This window comes from Hylobates moloch, unplaced genomic scaffold (genome assembly GCF_009828535.3).
Source record: "Hylobates moloch isolate HMO894 unplaced genomic scaffold, HMol_V3 SCAFFOLD_12, whole genome shotgun sequence".
NCBI classification, from domain to species: domain Eukaryota; kingdom Metazoa; phylum Chordata; class Mammalia; order Primates; family Hylobatidae; genus Hylobates; species Hylobates moloch.
Window position 1 is genome coordinate 45,388,848 of NW_026652287.1, and position 21,718 is coordinate 45,410,565.

The 21,718-nt window shown below is 44.1% G+C and overlaps 2 protein-coding genes across 2 annotated transcripts in view; both read right to left on the bottom strand.

Moving 5' to 3' along the window:
- The window catches only part of LOC116478503 (zinc finger protein 44), a 96,218-nt gene that overhangs the window by 72,956 nt on the left and 1,544 nt on the right, over positions 1-21,718 (bottom strand). The window lies entirely within an intron of this gene.
- The window catches only part of LOC116478512 (zinc finger protein 563), a 32,747-nt gene that overhangs the window by 10,409 nt on the left and 620 nt on the right, over positions 1-21,718 (bottom strand).

Here is a 21,718-nt window from a genome sequence, read left to right on the forward strand (position 1 = left end):
ACAAACTTCTCAACTACACAGACATCAAAGAAACTTGTCACATGAAATGCAAATATTGTGGTGTTGATGAAAAAGGATGTATTTTAGCAAAATCTCTGGAATGCAGAAAAGGCAGTGCTCTGAGGGAAACTTAAAGAATTGAATGCATTCTCTAGAAAGTAAAATTCTAAAATCAGTGCCCTAACTTTCCATCTTAGGAAACTAGAGAAAGAATAGCAAGATTAATGTAAATCAAGCAGAGGAAAATAACAATGGGAAGAGATATTAATGAAATAGCAATCAAGACATCAATAGAAAACATCAACAGGCTGGGCGTGTTGGCTCACGCCTGTAATCCCAGCACTTTGGAAGGCCAAGGCGGGCGGATCACGAGATCAGGAGTTGGAGACCAGCTTGGCCAACATGGTGAGACCCCGCCTCTACTAAAAATACAAAAATTAGCTGAGTGTGCTGGCACGTGCCTGTAATCCCAGCTACTTGGGAGCCTGAGGCAGGAGAATCACTTGAACCTGGGAAGTGCAGGTTGCAGTGAGCCAAGATCACGCCACTGCACTCCAGCCTGGGCGACAGAGCAAGACTCCATCTCAAAAAAAAAAATAAATAAAAGAAAACATCAACAAACCAACAGATGATTCTCTGCAAAGATCTGTAAAACTGATTAAGCCCACAGCATAGTTAACACAGAAAAAAGAGAGGCCATCACTACTAACCCTATGGACATTAAGAGTGCCATGAAAGAATATTAGGAACAACTGAATGCCCACATATTTGATAAATTACATGGGATGGACCAATTTCATAAAAGACACAGTCTACCAAAACTCATAAAAGTAACACCAAGTTATATGAATAGGCCTTATATCTATCGAATAAATTGAATCAATAAATGATAAATATCCCAAGAAAAAGGAACAGACAAGGATGATTTCACTGGTGATTTATGGCAAATACTTATGGAAGAAATGATACCAATTCTCTACAATATCTTCCAGAAAACAGAAGTAGGTAGGTAGGTAATACTTTCTTTTCTTTTTTTTTTTTTTTTTTGAGATGGAGTTTTGCTCTTGTTGCCCAGGCTGGAGTGCAATGGCACAATCTTGGCTCACTGCAACCTCTGCCTCCCAGGTTCAAGCAATTCTCCTGCCTCAGCCTCCCAATTAGCTGGGATTACAGGCGCCTGTCGCTATGCCCAGCTAATTTTTGTATTCTTGGTAGGGAAGGGCTTCCCCATGTTGGCCAGGCTGGTCTTGAACTCCTGACCTCAGGCGATCCACACACCTCAGCCTCCCAAAGTGCTAGGATAACAGGCGTGAGCCACTGCACCTGGTGCAGAGGTAATACTTTCTAATTGATGTTATAGGCCAACATTGCCCTAGTACCAAAAATAGACAGACATTGCAAACATATCTCCACCATTGAGGACATAAGGGGAAGACTGCCATCTTTAAATCTGGAAGCAGGCCCTTACCAGAGATCTGACCTACTTGAACTTGGATTCCCAGCCTCTACTGAGAAATGAACAAATGTTGTTTAAGGCATGTAGTTTATGGCAATCTGGTATAGCAATCCTACATAATTAAGACAGGGAAGCTCTTTCTCTACCACACATCAAGGCTTTGAAGTCTACAGTAATCAGGAGAGTATGGTGTTAACAAAGTGATGGGTACAAAGTCCAATGGAAAACAGTAAATTCTGGAACAAAAGCATCTATTTAAGGTATGAGAAACTATGGCACAGCAAGTATTGCCAGGCAGTGATACAAATGACAGCCACTTCAACCCAAAGAACAGGGACAAACTGTTATCTCCAGGAGAATAATCAATCTTCTGCCTAACACCTCCTTATACAATAATCAACTAATTACAGACCTGCCTGTTTTCATGAATTTTTATTCACTCTATTACCTCAGCTTCCATTTTGAATGTGGTTCTACCTTTCTCATACCAGAGAAAGTATTTTAAGAGCCTTGAGACAGTATTCATTTTTCTGTAGTCATCATGGAAGAAAGTTTTTTCCAATTTATTTTCCCTGATGGCATTTTCTCTGCTAAGCCCTGAAATTCTATTGAGATAATCCAATTAAAAACAAAACAACAGCAACAACAAAAAAACAGACCTGGAAAACTTACTACACAGGCTCTGTGTAGTACGACAGAAAAGAAAAGTAAACAAGAATTTTTTAAAGGCATATAGGACTAGATATATATAATTTGTTTTCTGAAATCCAACTCTTTCTTGTCCCTTTAGAAACATCTTATCTTCTCTATCAATCTCTAATGATAGAATGCATTTTACGGCTAAGAAAAAACTGAACAGAAATGAGTGAACAAATCTTTTCAAGGTTGACAACCCCAGGGAGGGGCAGTGCTGACTGGAACACAGACAAGTCTCATTCAAGGGTCAGGTCAGGTCCTCCTGTCACCTGGGACATCCCCCACCCCCATGCTGCTCACTGAAGTGCTCAGTAACCACTCCCCACTCCCAACCACCAGATACCGCACTGTGTACTTTCAGGCTCTTGCACCACCTCACTGGGGTAAGTTATCTTTGACCTTTCAGATAGTTTTTCTTGCTTCACTAGTCTAACAGAATTCAAAGGATGGGAATCACTTCTATTTTACCCCCTTAATACCGGCACCTGAGTGGCTGACCAGCCATGTCTCCAAGAAATGAAAACTGGGCTTGGGGTGAGAAAACCGAGTATCCCAGGGCTTAACTTTTTACGAGAGGATACCAGAGGAATCCTCCCACCACAGGGTATCCAGCTCTTCCCCTGGGAGGCCCCAGCCCTGCCTCTCAGGCTGTCCTCTGGGAGGAGTGGCCCAGGGGCTGATATTCACTACCCTCCAAGACAAGGCTGCTGTATCCACTTGGTGCCAGTCCCAGGCAGTTATCAAAGCCAGCAGCAGGAAAAGATAGTGTGGGCTCAGGATTCATCAGCCGGTGGTTTCCAAAGGGGAACCTCAACCCAAACACTTTCAGATAAGGTGCCTGTGCCCAGGGAAGATAAAAGGAGAAGAGGTGCAGACATTTTTCTTGTTGGTTTTTGCAGCAGAGAGGTTAAACCACCTGACAGGTGGTTATTCTCTGCATCCTCACATATTAAATATTCACAAACAAAAATCATATCTTCCAAAAAAAGAATCATATATTGCTACCTGGGGAAAAAAATGACAGTTAAAATACTGCATTTGTTTGAAATACAGCCTGGGGGACAAAGAGTTCATTATGTTGCTGCGAACTGAGGACTGTGTGGAGTCTTAATTAGGGAAAAGGCTAAGGGGAACAGGGGAAAAAGCTGTTAAATTAAAGTCTTAATTAGGGAAAGGCTAAAGGGAACAGGGGAAAGCAGAAAGATAAAGCAAAAAAGCAACAAATCTGCCTATCTTCATGTACAGAGAATTTAAACAAAAGAGAATGCAGGTAAGTTACGGGTCTAACTTTGTTTTTTTTCTTTTTTTCTTTTTTTCTTTTTTTTTTTTTTTTGAGACAGAGTCTCGCTCTGTCGCCCAGACTGGAGTGCAGTGGCGCGATCTCAGTTCACTGCAACCTCCGCCTCATGGGTTCAAGCGATTTTCCTGCCTCAGCCTCTTGAGTAGCTGAGATTACAGGCATGTGACACTACGTCTGGCTAATTTTTGTATTTTTAGTAGAGAAGGGGTTTCGCCATCTTGGCCAGGCTGGTCTGGAACTCCTGTACGTGTCTAACTTTCTTTATGGCCCAAGACATGGCCTTCTTGCCCAGATAACGCACTTAATTCACAGACTTCCTGCTCACCATCAAACGCCTCAATTTATCAATTTATCAAACACCGGGGCTGACAGAGGAATGCAAGTTAAGCTCCTTGCTGCCTTGGCACCGTGCTGCCTTGGCACTATCAATCAGCCCAAGTTCCATTCTATAAAATCGCCCGCAAGCCTCTGCTTCTCTCCTGCAGGCTTCCCATGGCCTCCCTTGTGACAGATTTTCCTACTTTTGCTAGTAACTTTACCTACAACTGTCTTAGTAAAAATTCTTTTACCCCGGCGTTACCGGCCCAGATAGCAGTCGTTCCCCTGTGACAGAGAGGAAGTCAGCTTTATGAAATGCAGGGCAAAATCTGGAAATCTAGGGATTTACTGCCAGCCCCAGGAGTTAGGGTGAGGGGACAAGATAAGGCACTAGACACCTGCCTTCCCAAACCTTTGAAGACTCAGAGGGACACCGGTCCCCTTTGGGAAGAAAACAGAGACTGAGGATCCCACAGATCACAGCTCCCCCCGCACACGAACCCCACACACGAGTGGGGATTCCCCCCATGACCCTTCCGTGACCCTCCCTCAATCCTGGGGAGACGCGGGGCTGCGGGCGCGGAGCTGTCCTGAGAGGGCTCCGAGGCCGGGACCGCAGTCGCCGCGCAGGGACCGGACAGGACGCCCGGGGTCCCGGCTGTCAGCCCAGCCTCACTCTGCGGCTGAGGGGACCGAGGGCCGAGCTGCGCCAGGGGAACTCGGGTCCCAGACCCCGGAGCTGACGGCGGGGGAGGCCCACGTTCGTCGCGGCCGGTTCTGGACAGTTCCAACCAGCCCTTTCCCACTTTTGGGACGCCTGACCCTGCACACGCACCATTTCCCAGCTTCCGGGATGTTCCAGGGTCCTCCCTCTGCCTCCCGCTGCCAGTGCAGGTCCCACTGTGACAGAGGCTGCCACAGACGTTCCAGGGCGTCTCTCAGCGACTAAGGCTACACAGACGTTCCAAGGCGTCTCTCAGCGACTGAGGCTAGAGTTGAGCGCAGGGGCATGAAGACGCCGCGGGCTCTTTGAACCTCGCACCCTACTCCCAGCCGCGCGCCTGATTGACAGTTCCCACGACCCCGCCCCATAGCTCTGATTGGATAGGGCTCCAGGTCCCGCCCCCTGGGCACTGAGTGACAGAAGAAGCGATCACGCAGTGCTGCGTAGAGCGGGATGAAAGAGTTCCAGGCACAGCCCTTGACAGGGCAAGCTTCCTCCCTGGGCTGTCCTGATCCCTCCCAGGGAACATCTGCATTTATGCAGAATTACCTGCCCGTACTCAGCAGGCCCTTACTGCCTTTTCCTCCTGGAGGAGTCACAAGTGTTTTGCAGGGAATCCCAGACCCACGGTCCAGTGGAGCCATTCCGCTGGCCTCAGAGCAGAGGGGAGCCCAAGGCCACACAGGCCACACTGCAGCAGGAGTGTGGCATCAGGATTTGAGGATGAGACTCTTGGCGGCAAGGTCAAGCCTTCCTCTCTCACCTTGCCTCTCAATCTACTCATTTTCAGCCAAGGAAATAAAAACAAGTTAAGAACGGTATTAAAATATCAAATGTGTGGAAGAACTGAAATCACACGGCAGCAACAAATGAATGCATGAATCAAAACAAAAATGAATCAAAACAGAAAAAAAAAAAAAGCAAAAACTTGAACTAGTGCAGATAAGCAGCCTGCTGCCCTCATACTTCACAAGCAAACGTCCCATTCAGGAGGCTAAACATATGCCCAGACTTGGCAGCCAGACTCTTAACTGTTGAAATGGAACCCCAGAGTGAACCAAAACCTGGTGATGAGACTGGGACACTGAAGGATTTGACTCTGGGAGCTCAACATACTTCCCTGTGCCCTCTGCAGAGTGTGGAAATGCCCCCACCGTCAAGACGTGCATTTTCACCAACAGGAAAGTTTCATGTCAAGTTAGTTTAAGGGCCCGGGGCGGTGGCTCACGCCTGTAATCCCAGCACTTTGGGAGGCCGAGGCGGGTGAATCACCTGAGGTCACCAGTTGGAGACCAGCCTGGCCAACATGGTGAAACCCCATCTCTACTAAAAATACAAAAATTAGCTGGGCGTGGTGGCGGGCGCCTGTAGTCCCAGCTACTCAGGAGGCTGAGGCAGGAGAATCACTTGAACCTGGGAAGCAGAGGTTGCAGTGAGCCGAGATCGCGCCACAGCATTCCAGCCTGGGTGACAGAGTGAGACCTGGTCTCAAAAAAAAAAAAAAAGGTTACTTTAAGGTACTGACCTACATAAACTGTCAAATTCATAAACCCTTTACCCAGATTTTCCTAACACATAAATGGTAAATTCTGATTCTATGTGCAGCTTCGTGCTACATGCAGGTGAGCGCAGGCTGCTGAGGAAGAACCAAAGGGGGCTCCATTTCCCTCCCTTTGCAGCCTTCAGAATGGGCTCGGTGTAGTCACTGGTTCAAACTCTGCTGCCCACTCCAGGTGGCTGGGGCTCAGAAAACAATACCCCAAAAAGAAGACCTTGGAAGAAGCCTCAGAAGCAAAAGTTTTTTCTCCACAGAGGGCAGAGGAAAAACTTAGTCCCATTCTTGGGACTCTTCTATCCAAGGCTTACTCTTACTCTATCCAAGTCTTATTCTTCTATCCAAGGCTAGCCTTAGAAACTAGAATCTCTCTTCTCCAAAGTGGGTCATAGAGTCCAGAACCCTTTTCCTCTAAATCCAGCATAAAATCAAAACATATTACTCTAACTTTCCATTGTCCTTTCTGTGTAAAAACTGGCCATAAGCAAATTAACTGTCCAACTTTGTTTGATTGCAGGTCGGGGTGGCCCTGGGGCTTCCCTGGGCCACATTGGAAGAAGATGAATCATCTTGGGCCACATATAAAATACACTAACAATAGCTGATGAGCTTAAAAAAATATAGGAAAAACAAAAATTCCTAATGTTTTAAGAAAGATCATGAATTTGTGTTGGGCTGCATCCAAAGCCTTCCTGGGCCATGGGTTGGACAAGCTTGCTATAGGTCATAAGACCCTCCATTTCAGAGTGGGTCCTGCTCATACCCAGAAGGAAGGAATGCATGCTCAGAAAGGCCAAGAACAATCTAGACACAGGCCTTGTTGGGTTTCCCCACTCAGTCTGTTACCATTGGATTATACTCTTTCAATCTAATCACATTTCTACACAGCTGTCCATACATTAAGCCTAAGCATAAAAATGAACAATTTCCTTTGTATCTCTGGGTCTTCATTCTGAAGCTTCCCGGATATACGCGTTAAATAAAATTTGTATGCTTTTCCTCCAATTAATCTGCATTCTCTCCAATTAATTCAGCAAAACATCAGAGGGCAAAAGGGAATGTTCCCCATGGTCTCTGTAAGAGTCTTCACTTGCTTCTCACCAGCACTGATGAGTTAACTGAGACAAAGACCCTCAATTCCTCTGTTTGAATAAAAAATTGGCAGAGTCTTGGGTTTCTTCCTGTGTTTATATATAAACTAGAGGCAAATATATATATAAGATATTTAATAGGGATTTGGAAACTGGTAAATAGACTGGGCATGTTGCCTTGGGCCTGCAATCCCAGCACTTTGGGAGGCAGGGGCAGGAGGATTGCTTGAGCCCAGGAATTGGAGACCAGTCTGGGCAACACAGGGAGATCCTGTTTCCTCAAAAACAAAACAAGGCTGGGTGCGGTGGCTCACACCTGCAATCCCAACACTTTGGGAGGCCAAGGCGGGCAGATCACAACATCAGGAGTTCAAGACCAGCCTGACCAACACGGTGAAACCCTGTCTCTACTAAAAATACTAAAAATTAGCTGGGCATGGTGGTGCGTGCCTGTAATCCCAGCTACTCAGGAGGCTGAGGCAGGAGAATTGCTTGAACCTGGGAGGTGGAGGTTGCGGTGAGCCAAGATTGCACCATTGCACTCCAGCTTGGGCAACAGAGCGAGGCTCCATCTCAAAAACAAACAAATAAACAAAACCAAATGGTAAATAATTATTCCTTTGAGAAACAAACATGCTAACAAACATTATTTTTACCTTAGCAAACTGTGGTGTAAAACAACTAATTAAATGTGAGCTCTCCTCTCTCCTTGGCTTCAGTCACTCCCTGACCTTCACAGTTCAGGGTTGACATCATGTGCTCTGTGCCTGGGGATGGACACGTCCCATGTATCCATCTGAAACCCCCTCTCAACCCCAGCCCACACCATTGACCCACACAATCATATCTGTATCTAAATCCTAAGCATTGTATAAATACTTTTTCCTTTCAAGCAAACTGGCCCAGGTTGAATTCACCTGTGGTTCTCATGCCCACAGTTTCATTTATTCATTTGAAACAGTCTTCCCAGATAGTAATGTCTTGGGTGAGGACACATCCATTTTATTTGCTTCTGTTCTTCTTAACCTATGTCACTATCTGCTCAGTGAGGGCACAGACAGAATATTCTAAGTGACTATTAGAATACTGCTGTAAATACTGGAGGTCTCAGCACAACCCTGAGAAATCCGCACCAGAGAAGGGATGTGTGAATATTAATGCCACCCCTTACCACAACAGTTAGCTTATTTTTCTTTTTCTTATTTTTTTTTTTTTTTTTTTTTGAGACAGGCTCTCGTTCTATCACCTACACTGGAATGCAGTAGCGCCATCATGGCTCACTGCAGCCTCAACCTCCTGGGCTCAAGCAATCCTCCTACCTCAGCCTCTCAAGAGGCTGGGACTGCAGGCATGTCCCACCACGCCTGGCTAATTTTTGTATTTTTTTGTAAAGATAGGGTTTCACCATGTTGGCCAGGCTGGTCTAAACTCTTAGACTCAGATGACCCACCCACCTTGACCTCCCAGACTGCTGGGATTACAGGTGTGAGCCACGCTGTCTGGCCATTTTATTTTCCTTTCTGGAAAAAGGCCTTTAAAAATGGTTTTCCGGTTTTCTGGGGTACTTTCATATATAGCAATACAGATTATATAAGTAAACATAACACCATTCAATTTGGTTTCATTTATGTTTTAACTTTTCAACAGTTAAGAAATCAAAACATTCTGTCAACCTTAATTGGATCTCCCTGAATCTAAAAAGTGCAAGGAAAAAAATTCTATAAATAAAAACATGTAAGAGTCACTGAGGTGGTATGAAGAACCCTGAGAAGGTGACATTTAATGTGAGACATGAAATAATATATTAGTGTAAAAACTTAGGGCAAAGCCAGGTGCAGTGGTTCATGCCTGTTAGCTCTGCCCTTTGAGAGGCCAAGGCTAGAAGTTCAAGACCAGCCTGGGGAACAGAGTAAAACCACCACGTCTACCAATAAATAAATAAATAAATAAAAATGAGCTGAGCATGGTGGCATAGACCTGTATTCCTAGCTATTCAGGAGGCTGAGGCAGGAGGATCACTTGAGTCTAGGAGGTCAAGACTGGAGTGAGCTATGATCACACCGCTGCACTCCAGCTTCGGCAACAGAGTGAGACACTGTCTGAAAAAGAAAGAAAGGAAAGAAAACAAACAAAAAAATCCCCTCAGGGCAGAGGATTCAGGGTAGATGGCAGGGTACCAAGCATAAAGGAGCTGTCTCCCCACCTAGACAACAGTTTTACTGGCAGAATCTGTCTGATGGAGCTATTTTATTTATTTTTATTTTTTGAGACAGAGTCTTGCTCTGACGCCCAGGCTGGAGAGCAGTGGCACGATCTCAGCTCACTGCAACCTCCACCTCCTGGGCTCAAGTGATTCTTGTGCCTCAGCCTCCTGAGTAGCTGGGATTACAGGTGTGTGCCACCATACCCAGTTAATTTTTTGCATTTTTAGTAGAGATGGGGTTTCGTTATGTTGGCCAGGCTGGTCTTGGACTCCTGAACTCAAGCGATCTACCTGCCTCGGAAAGAGCTGGGATCGCAGGTGTGAGGCACCATGCCCGGCTTGATGGAGCTATTTTAAAACACTACAGTCGGCTGAGTGCAGTGGCTCATGCCTGTAATCCCAGCACTTTGGGAGGCTGAGGTGGGAGGATCACCTGAGGTCAGGAGTTTGAGACCAGCCTGACCAACATGGAGAAACCCTGTCTCTATAAAAATACAAAATTAGCCAGGCGTGGTGGTGCATGCCTGTAATCCCAGCTACTCGGGAGGCTGAGTCAGGAGAATCGCTTGAACCTGGGAGGTGGAGGTTGCGGTGAGCCGAGATCACGCCATTGCACTCCAGCCTGGGCAACAAGAGTGAGACTCCATCTCAAACAAAACAACACAACACACTACAGTCTATTGAAGCCTTGAAAATTCCAGACAATGATTTGAATGGTAAACTGTGGTTAATTGTGACCATTTCAACATTCAGCATAGGACCAGCTGGCCTTCTCCCCACTACCTCTGTTGCAGGCAGCCATGCACATGTATTTTCCTCCAATGTGGCACTGGGGTCTCTCAGGAGTGTGGCTATGAACTCTAGTGCTGCCATGATGGGGCTCCAGGACATCTCGTTGTGATGTTTGCAGTGTGCTTTCCATGGGACACTTCATTCTGGTGAAGGGCCTAATGTTTAAATGTCAATCAGTGACCAGGTGTCCCTCACAGGAAACTTGGTTATACTGGTCGATGTCCTTGTGGCTCTTGCCTGCCCTGCATCCAGTTAATTTTTCTTTTTTGAGATGGAGTCTCACTCTGTCACCCTGGCTGGAGTGCAATGGCGTGATCTCAGCTCACTGCAACCTCTGTCTCCTGGGTTCAAGCGATTCTCCTGCCTCAGCCTCCCAAGTAGCTGGGATTACAGGCACCCGCCACTACGCCTAGCTAATTTTTGTATTTTTAGTAGAGGCAGGGTTTTACCATGTTAGTCAGGCTGGTCTCAAACTCCTGACCTCAGGTGATCCACCCGCCTCGGCCTCCCAAATTGCTGGGATTACAGGCATGAGCCACCGTGCCTGGCCAGCATCTAGTTAATTTCTATCAAAATAGCCACTCTATACAGAGCCTTGACCTGGAAATAAGTTGGAATTAAGTGTAGCAGTCAGGTGAGACATGTAGGAGGGCATTGAGCAGGCCAATATATGCATTGTAGGAGTTTCAGAAGGAGGAGAGAGAGAAGGTGAAGGGAGAATATTTTGAGAAATAATGGAAGAACACATTCTAAATTAAGTGAAAGCCATGGATGTAGACATCCACGAAGCTCAACGAACTCTAAGTAGGATGAATGCAAAGAGAAACATGTGTAAATGCACATTATACTAAAGCTGTCAAAAGCCAAGGACACAAAGAGAATCTTGAAAGCAGCAAAAAAGAAGTGATTCATCACATATAAATGATCCTCCATAAGATCAGTAGATTTCTCATGAGAAATGTTGGAGACCAGAAAATAGTGGGCAGATGTTAATCAAAGTGCTAAAAGAAAAAAAAAAAAAAATTGGCCGGGCGCAGTGGCTCACACCTGTAATCCCAGCACTTTGGAAGGCCGAGGCGGGCAGGTCATGAGGTCAGGAGATCGAGACCATCCTGGCTAACATGGTGAAACTCCGTCTCTACTAAAAAAATACAAAAAATTAGCCGGGCATGGTGGCGGGCGCCTGTAGTCCCAGCTACTCGGGAGGCTGAGGCAGGAAAATGGCGTGAACCCGGGAGGCGGAGCTTGCAGTGAGCCGAGATAGCGCCACTGCACTCCGGCCTGAGCAAAAGAGTGAGATTCTGTCTCAAAAAAAAAAAAAAAAAATGTGGCCAGGTGTGGTGGCTCACATCTGTAATCCCAGCACTTTGGGAGGCCGACACGGGCAGATACCTTGAGGTAAGGAGTTTCAGGTCAGCCAGGCCAACATGGCAAAACCCGTCTCTACAGAAAATACAAAAATTAGCCAGGAATGGTGGCATATGCCTGTAATCCTAGCTATCCAGGAAGCTGAGGCAGAAGGATCGCTTGAACCCATGAGGCGGAGGTTGCAGTGAGCCGAGATCATGCTACTGCATTCCAGCCTGGGCAACAGAGTGAGACTCTGTCTCAAAAAGAAAAAAAGAAGAAGAAAAGATAAGAAAATGTAACCAGGCATATAGTCACAGCTACTCAGGAGAATGAGGTAGGATCACTTCGGCTTAGGAGTTCAAGATCAGCTTGGGCAATATAGTGAGACCCTATGTCAAACATAAAAACAAAAACAGTCAGCTGGACATGGTGGCTCATGCCTGTAATCCCAGCACTTTGGGAGGACAAGGCAGGCAGATCTTTTGAGGTCAGGAGTTCAAGACCATCCTGGCCAACGTGGTGAAACCCTGTCTCTACTGAAAAAAATACAAAAATTAGCCAGGCGTGGTGGGCAAGCCTGTAGTCCCAGCTACTCGGGAGGCTGAGACAAGAGAATCACTGGAATCTGAGAGGAGGAGGTTGCAGTGAGCCAAGATTGCACCACTGAACTCCAGTCTGGGCGACAGAGTAAGACTCCATCTCAAAAAAAAAAAAGTCAACTAAGAATCCAATATCTGTCAATACTGTTTTTCAAAAGTGAGAAAATAATTAAGACATGCCCACATGAAAAAACTGAGGTAGTTTTAAAAATTATTATTAGATGTGCTCTGTGAGAAATGCAGAGTATTTTGCAGTTTGAAATAAAAGAACACTGGGAAAAAAAAAAAGGAACACTGGACGGTATCTGGAAGGTGCAGGTGGAAATAAAGATCTTGGTAAAAAGAAATACATGGACAATTATAAAAGCTAGTATTTTTATTTATTTATTTGGGATAAGGTCTCACTTCCATTGCCCAAGATGCAGTGCAGTGGCACAATTTTGGCTCACCATAGCCTCAACCTCCTGGGTTCAGGTGATTCTCCCACTTCAGCCTCCTGAGTAGCTGGGATTACAGGTGCATGCCACCAGGCCTAGCTAATTTTTTGTATTTTTAGTAGATCTGCGGTTTTGCCATGTTGCCCAGGCTGGTCTTAAACTCCTGACCTCAAATGATCCACCTGCCTCAGCCTCCCAAAGTGCTTGGATTACAGGCATAAGCCACTGTGCCCAGCCTTAAGGGCTTTCTTATCATTGATTACTTTATATGAAAATGAATTAAACTCACCAATAAAAAGGCAGAGATAGGCAGAATGGGTGAAAAATATGATCCAACTGTATTCTGCCTACTAGAAACTCATTTTAGATCTCAAGACACAAATAGGTTGAAAGGGAGGGCATGCAGAAAAATATTCCATGCAAATGTAATCCAAATAGAACAGGGGTGGCTACACCACTATCATACAAAATAGAATTTAAGCCAAAAACTGTTAAAGGAGACAAAGAAGAACACTATTTATAAAAGAGTCAATACATATAGAATATACAACAATTATTAACATACTTGCACTAAACAACAGAGGCCCAAAATAAATGAAGTAAACATTAACAGAAATGAAGAAGAAATGGAGAGTTCCACAGTAAGAGTTTGAGACTTCACACTACATTTTCAAGAATGGATAGAACAATCAGATAGAAGATCAATAAATAAATAACTTCAACAACACAATAAACAAAACAGAGAGACATAATGACATATAAAGCATACTCCACCCAATGACAGTAGAATACACATTCTGGTCAAGTGCACATGGAACGCTCTCTAGACAGACCATAATTAGTACATAAAACACGAAAGCACTTCATACAATTCTAAAAACTGAGATAATAAGATGTATCTTTTTCTTTTTGAGACAGGGTCTTGCTCTGTCGCCTAAGTTGGAGTACAGTGGCATGACCACAGTTCACTGCAGCCTTGATTTCCCAGGCTTAAATAATCCTCCCACCTCAGCCTCCTAAGTATTTGGGACCACAGGCTGGAGTGCATGCCATCACACCTGGCTAATTTTTTCAAATTTTGTAGAGATGAGGTCTTACTATGTTGCCCAGGCTGGTCTTGACCTCCTGGGCTCAAGCAATCCTCCTACCTTGGCGTCCCAAAGTGTTGGGATTACTGGCGTGAGCCACCCTATCTGGTCTCAAATGTATATTTTTCAAATACAGTGAAATAAACCTACAGATCATTGGAAAAAAAATACACAAATAAGTGTAAATTAATTCACTCTTCAACAACCAATGGGTCAAATGAGAAATTGCAATAGAAAATATCTTAAGACCATGAGACTCTGTCTCAAAAAAAAAAAAAAAAAAAGGTTGGGGGTGGTGCCTCAAACTTGTAATCCCAAAAGTTTGAGAGGCCAAGATGGGAGGATTGCTTGAGACCAGGAGTTTGACACCAGCCTGGGCAACATAGTAAGACTCTATCTCTACAAAAAATAGAAATAAAAATTAGCCAGACATGCACATGCACCTATAGCCCCAATTACTTGGGAGGCTGTGGCAAGAGGGTCACTTGAGCCCAGGAGTTGGAGGCTGCAGTAAGCCCTGATTAGGCCACTGCACTTCAGCCTGAATGACAGAGTGAGATCATGTCTCAAAAATTAAAAAAAAAAAAAAAAAAAGAAAAGAAAAAGAGAAAATACCTTGAGACCACTGAAAACAAAAATCTAACATATCAGAACTTACGAGATGCAGCAATGGCAGTGCTAAGAGAAAATTTTATAGCTTTAAATGCATTCATTGCCTGGGCATGGTGGCTTACACCTGTAATCCTAGCACTTTGGGAGGCTGAGGCGGGTGGATCACGAGGTCAGGAGTGCAAGACCAGCCTGGCCAACATGGTGAAACCCTGTCTCTACTAAAAATACAAAAACTTATCCAGGTGTGGTGGCAGGCACCTGTAATCTCAGCTACTTGAGAGGCTGAGGCAGGAGAATCGCTTGAACCGAGGAGGCGGAGGTTGCAGTGAGCTGAGATCGCGTCACTGCCCTCCAGCCTGAGTGACAGAGCGAGACTCCGTCTCAAAAGGAAAAAAAAGGCCAGGTGCGGTGCCTCGCGCTTGTAATCCCAGCACTTTGGGAGGCCGAGGCGGGCGGATCACGAGGTCAGGAGATCGAGACCACGGTGAAACTCCGTCTCTACTAAAAATACAAAAAATTAGCCAGGCGTGGTGGCGGGCGCCTGTAGTCCCAGCTACTCGGAGAGGCTGAGGCAGGAGAATGGCGCGAACCTGGGAGGCGGAGCTTGCAGTGAGCCGAGATTGCGCCACTGCACTCCAGCCTGGGCGACAGAGCGAGACTCCGTCTCAAAAAAAAAAAAAAAAAAAAAAAAAGGAAAAAAAAAAGCATTCACTGAAAATGAAGAAAGAACTCCAATAAGTATTCTAATTCTTCAGTTTAAGGAACTAGAAAAGGAAGAGCAAACTTCTTTAAAAAGGTAGTAGACAACTGGGTGTGGTGGTACATTCCTATAGTCCCAGCTGCTCAGGAGGCTGAGGGAGGAGCATTGCTTGAACCCAGGAATTCTAGGCTATAGTGCACCATAATCATGCCTGTGAATAGCCACTACACTCTAGCCTAAGCAACATAGCAGGACCCTGTCTTTAATATTTTTTAAAAGGCACTACAAAGCAGTAAATAATAAAGATTAGAGCAGAGATAAATCAAATAGAGAATATAAAAACAACAGACAATATTACTGACACCAAAAGTTGGTTTGTAGAAACAAAATGGAAGAAGAAACAAGTTCTAATTCATTTTGTGAGGCCAGCCTCACTTTGAGATGAAAGCCAAGACATTACAAGAACAGAAAAAGACTACAGAATATCTTTTATGAATATTGAAGCATAAATTCTTTTTTTTTTTTGAGACGCAGTCTTGCTCTGTCACCCAGGCTGGAGTACAGTGACGCGATCTCGGCTCACTGCAAGCTCCGCCTCCCGGGTTCATGCCATTCTCCTGCCTCAGCCTCCCGTGTATCTAGGACTACAGGCACCCGCCACTAAGCCCGGCTAATTTTTTGTATTTTTAGTAGAGACGGGGTTTCACCGTGTTAGCCAGGATGGTCTCGATCTCCTGATCTCATGATCCGCCCATCTCGGCCTCCCAAAGTGCTAGAATGACAGGTGTGAGCCACGGCGCCCGGCCTATTGAGGCATAAATTCTTAACAAAATACTGGCAAATGAACTTCAGCAGCATATTTAAAGGATTACAAATATGGAATCTGTTGGCCAGCAACAATGGCTCATGCCTGTAATCCCAGCACTTTCAGAGGCTGAGGTGGGTGGAGTGCTTGAGCCCAGGAATTTGAGACCAGCCTAGGCAACATGGCAAAACCCTGTCTCTACAAAAAATACAAAAATTAGTTGGGTGTGGCAGCATGTGCCTGTGGTCCCAGCTACCTGGGAGGCTGAGGCAGGAGTATCACCTGAGCCTGCACCACTTCATTCCAGCCTGGGCAACAGAGTGAGACATTGTCTCAAAAAAAAAAAAAAAAAAAAAAGTGAGATTTATTCCCAGAATGCAAAAGTGGCTCAATATATAGCAATCAATGTAATGTACCACATTATGAAGAAAAGGCAAAAAAAAAAATTTATCATCTCAAATGATACAGAAAAATAATTTGACAAAATTAAATACCTTATGTTCCTTTTAAAAAATACATTTGATAAACCAGAAATGGAAAGAAACTTCCTTAATAGGAAAAAAGTCATATATGAAAAACCTATAGGTAACATGGTCAATTTGAAAGACTGAAAGCCTTCCCTCTAATATCAAGAAGACAGGATGCCCACTTTCAACAGCTCTATCCAATATACTAATGGAAGTTATAGCTAGAGAAATAAGGTAAGAAAAAGAAATAAAAGGAATCCAAATTGGAGAGAAAGAAGTAAAATTATCTGTGTTTACAGATTACATGATTCTATATGGAGAAAACACTGAAGACTCCAGAAGGGAAAAATAAAATTTTAGAGCTTATAAAACAAATGCAGCAATGTTGCAGAATATAAAATCAATACACAAAAATCAGCTGCCTTTCTGTAGACTAACAATGAATAAACAATCCAAAAAGAAAATTAAGAAAATAAGGCCAGGCGCAGTGGCTCATGCCTGTAATCCCAGCACTTCGGGAGGCCGAGGCGGGTGGATCATGAGGTCAGGAGATCAAGACCATCTTGGCTAACACGGTGAAACCCCATCTCTACTAAAAATACAAAAAATTAGCCGGGCGAGGTGGCGGGCACCTGTAGTTCCAGCTACTCGGGAGGCTGAGGCAGGAGAATGGCGTGAACCTGGGGGGCGGGGCCTGCAGTGAGCCGAGATCGCGCCACTGCACTCCAGCCTGGGCGACAGCAAGACTCCGTCTCAAAAAAAAAAAAAGAAATAAAATTAAGAAAATAATTTTAGTTATAAAAGCATCAAAAAAAGTAAAACACTTAAAAATAAATGAAACCAAGAAGGCCAGGCGCGGTGGCTCAAGCCTGTAATCCCCGCACTTTGGGAGGCCGAAGCGGGCGGATCACAAGGTCAGGAGATCGAGACCATCCTGGCTAACATGGTGAAACCCCATCTCTACTAAAAAAAATTCAAAAAAAATTAGCCAGGCGTGATGGTGGGCGCCTGTAGTCCCAGCTATGCGGGAGGCTGAGGCAGGAGAATGGCGTGAACCTGGGAGGCAGAGCTTGCAGTGAGCCGAGATCGTGCCACTGCACTTTCATGTTCCAACATTATATGTTAAGTTAAAATACTACCAAAATCAATCTACAAAGTCAATGTGATCCCTGTCAAAATCCTAACAGCCTTTTATACAGAAATAGAAAAGCCTATTCTAAAATTCATTTCAAATCTCTAGGGATCTCTAATAGCAAAATAATCTTGAAAAAAAAATGTTGAGTAATTCACACTGCCTTATTTCAAAACTTACTACAAAGCTACAGTGATCAAAACAGTATGGTACTGGCATAAGGACAAACAAATAGGCCAATGGAATAGAATACACAGCCTAGAAATAAATGCTCATCTACATGGTGAAATGATTTTTGACAACAGTGCCAAGATCATTCTTTGGTAGAAGGACAATCTTTCAAAAAATGGTGTTGGGAAAACTGGATATCTACATGCAAATAATAAAAGTAAACCATCACATTACATCATGTATAAACACTAACTTATATTTAATCAAAGACCTATACTTAAAAGCTTAAACTATAAAATACTTAGAAGAGGCTGGGTGCAGTGGCTCATGGCTGTAATCCCAGCACTCTGGGAGGCCGAGCAGATCACTTGAGGACAGGAGTTGGAGACCAGCCTGGCCAACATGGTGAAACCTTGTCTCTACTAAAAATACAAAATTTAGACAGGAATGGTGGTGGGTGCCTGTAATCCCAGCTACTTGGCTACTTGGGAGGCTGAGGCACGAGAATCGCTTGAACCTGGGAGGTGGAAGTTGCAGTGAGCCAAGATCATGCCCCTACACTCCAGCCTGGGTGACAGAGGGAAATTACTTAGCAGAAAACATAGGGGGAAATTTCGTTAAATTTGGCAATGATTTATTGGATATGACATCTAAGGCACAGGCAACCAATAAAAGATAAACTGGACTACATTGAAATTAAAAACTTTTGTGCACCAAAGGACAATCTCAAGATGAAAAGAAAACCTACAGAAAGGGAGAACACATCTGCATATCACATATCAAATAAGGGCTTAATATCTACAGTGCATAAAGAATTCCTACAACTCTCTTCCAAGCACTTGGGAGCTGAAAAAAAAAAGAAATTTTCTAAATATTATAAATTTAAAATTTTAAATAAGAATTTCGATAACTCAACAACAAAACACAAATGACTAAATTTTAATATGAGCAAAGGATTTTAAAACAAACTGGTTCAAAAAATATATAAACAACCAACAAAAACAAAAACCAATGTTCATTATTATTGGTCATTAGGGAAATGCAAATCAAAACCACAATGAAAAACCAGTACAGAACCATTAATTGGCTATTATGAAAAAAAATACGACATAACCAGTAGATGTGACAATGTGGAAAACAGAAACCCTTATGCATTGCTGGAGAGAATGTAAAACATTGTAGCCACTTTGTAAAGCAATATACCTGTTCCTGAAAAAGGTTTACACCAATTATTCTGTGAACCAGCAATTCCACTCCTAGGGATATATCCAAAAGAACTGAAAGCAGGGACTCACACAGACATGTACATACCATATCCACAGTGGCCTTATTGTCAGCAGCCAAATTATTACTGTGGAAACAACTCACATTTATCAACATAAAAATGGATAAACAAGGTATGCTTTAACCATACAGTGGAAATTTATTCAGACACAAAGCCAATGAGTTCCTGATACATGCTACCACATGGATAAACCTTGAAAACATTCTGCTAAGTGAAATAAGCCAGACATCGAAGGACACACGCATACTTCCACATATATCTCTCTCTATGAATAGTCAAATTCACAGACAGAGAAAGTAGAATGGAGATTATCAGTACTTTGGGGTAGGATGGAATAGGTAATTATATATATGGAACACTAAGTAGATATAGCAAGTAGCACAGTAACATGTATAAAATGATCCCTTCCTGTGTATAGTCTAGTTTGTACCAGCACTGTAAAAGAGACTTCCAGATGGGCAGTTCCAGTGGTTAATGTTGGTAGTTCAAAGGGTAACACTGCCCTCTAGGCAACGTCGTGGAGGTCTATTTGAGATATATTTCACTACAAGTTATTCCCATGAATACTCCAACGAAACAGCTCTTATCAAGGCCCCCAGTGACCAAATACTTGCCAAAATCTACAGTCAACCCTTTTTCCTTGCCTTATTCAAATTCTCAGTGACCTGTGACACAGCTGACCACTGTCCCCATATTGAAATACCTTCTTCTGGAGGCTTCCAGGAGAGGACACCCATGTTTTCCTCCTACTACTTCACTGGGTGTTGGAAACCATTATGGAGTGAGGAAGTCAATGATTTCAGGAGCTTCTCCACTATTGATGCAGTATCAGGAATACCTCAAATGCTGCAAGGGAGCCTTGGTGGGGAAGACAATCTATGACATGCTTGAAGACTTTATTGAGGAACACATTGACAGGACAAGAGCACCGCCACCTTTATAACACCCTGCCATCCTAAGCTTTAAATTTCTATTTGGCCACCTGGCCAAAACTGAAAATGTCAGCCCCGCCCATAACTTCAACAGAGCATAACGGCCCTAACTGTAACAGAACAGCCAGAACTTCCCCAACCCCTCCCTAATAGAATTTTGTTTCAAAGCACACTTCTCCACTGGGCCCTTTAAAAAAGCCTCAGGCTGTAAGAGAAGTTTGCACCTGGCCCTGCCGCTGGAAGCCCTTCTCAGGTTTACTCTCAATAAACCTGTCTCAACTGTTGAGCCACCTTCTCATCTCTCCTTTCCTTAATCTTTCTATCCCAACACATATAAGAGAGCATAAATACTTACTAACAAGGAACTCGAAGATATACTGAAATTCTCTACAGATAATGATGATAATGATGATGCAGAAGACTTAGAAGAGGTAATATCAAAGATGTGACACTTGAAAAATTTGCAGCAGTTTTTGGGGCATCTACAGCCTTTGCAAGGTGAAAGTATTAAAGATTACAATCCTTGCAGGGCGCTGTGGCTCATGCCTATAATCTCAGCACTTTGGGAGGCCGAGGTAGGTGGATCACCTGAGGTCAGGAGTTCGAGACCAACCTGACCAACATGGTGAAACCCTGTCTCTACTAAAAATAAAAATTAGGCTGGGCGCGGTGGCTCACGCTTGTAATCCCAGCACTTTGGGAGGCCGAGGCGGGCGGATCACGAGGTCAGGAGATCGAGACCACGGTGAAACCCCGTCTCTACTAAAAATACAAAAAATTAGCCGGGCGTGGCGGCGGGTGCCTGTAGTCCCAGCTACTTGGAGAGGCTGAGGCAGGAGAATGGCGTGAACCCGGGAGGCGGAGCTTGCAGTGAGCCGAGATTGCGCCACCGCACTCCAGCCTGGGCGACAGAGCGAGACTCCGTCTCAAAAAAAATAAATAAATAAAAATTAGCCAGGCATGGTGGTGGGTGCCTGTAATCCCAGCTACTCTGGAGGCTGAGGCAGGAGAATCGCTTGAACCTGGGAGGTGGAGGTTGCAGTAAGTCGAGATCGCGCCACTGCATTCCAGACTGGGCAGTAAGAACGAAACTCAGTCTCAAATAATAAATAAATAAATAAATAAATAAAAATAAAAATAAAATAAAGATTGCCATCCTCAAGTAAGATCCTTCAATGGAACAAAACCTGTGTGTCACCCGAGGGATAACATGCCAACACACACTGCAAGGATATTTAAAGAAAAAGAACCAGCTTCCTACAACAATGTTTCTAACTAAATATCTGCAAGTATGAAGACAAGATCCTTCAGTGTGTACACATCTTCAGCCCTCATGCTGAACAGATCCTGACATTAGTATTATTTAGTCTCTTCCAAACTCAGCATCTGCAATCAGAACCTGGTTCATCCAACACAGATGATCATCCTGACATCCTGTCAAGATTCATGTGAGCCTGATGTCTCACTGCTTATCTACAGTGCCACCCATCTAGTCACCTCAGTGAATCATATTAGGCACCATACTGTAATCATCATCATCCTTGGGTTATCAAGCAAGAAGGAACAGGATTTTCGTTAAGTGTTAACACACGATTCCAGGTCATTAAATAAAAGCGATCTACGATTGTTGGAAAAAAAAGAAACTGTAGATTACAGGCTCATGCCTGTAATCCCAGCACTTTGGGAGACCAAGGCAGGCAGATCATCTGAGGTCAGGAGTTCAAGACCAGCCTGACCAATATGATGAAACCCCGTCTCTACTAAAAATACAAAAAAAAAATTAGCTGGGCGTGGTGGCATGCACCTGTAATCCCAGCTACTCGGGAGGCTGAGACAGGAGAATTGCTTGAACCAGGGAGGCAGAGGATGCAGTGAGCTGAGATCGTGCCATTGCACTCCAGCCTGGGCAACAAGAGTGAAACTCTGTCTTAAGAAAAAAAAAAAGAAAAAGAAACTGTAACATTCTAGGTGACATGTACTATGTAAGCAGGCCTGTGATAGTTGG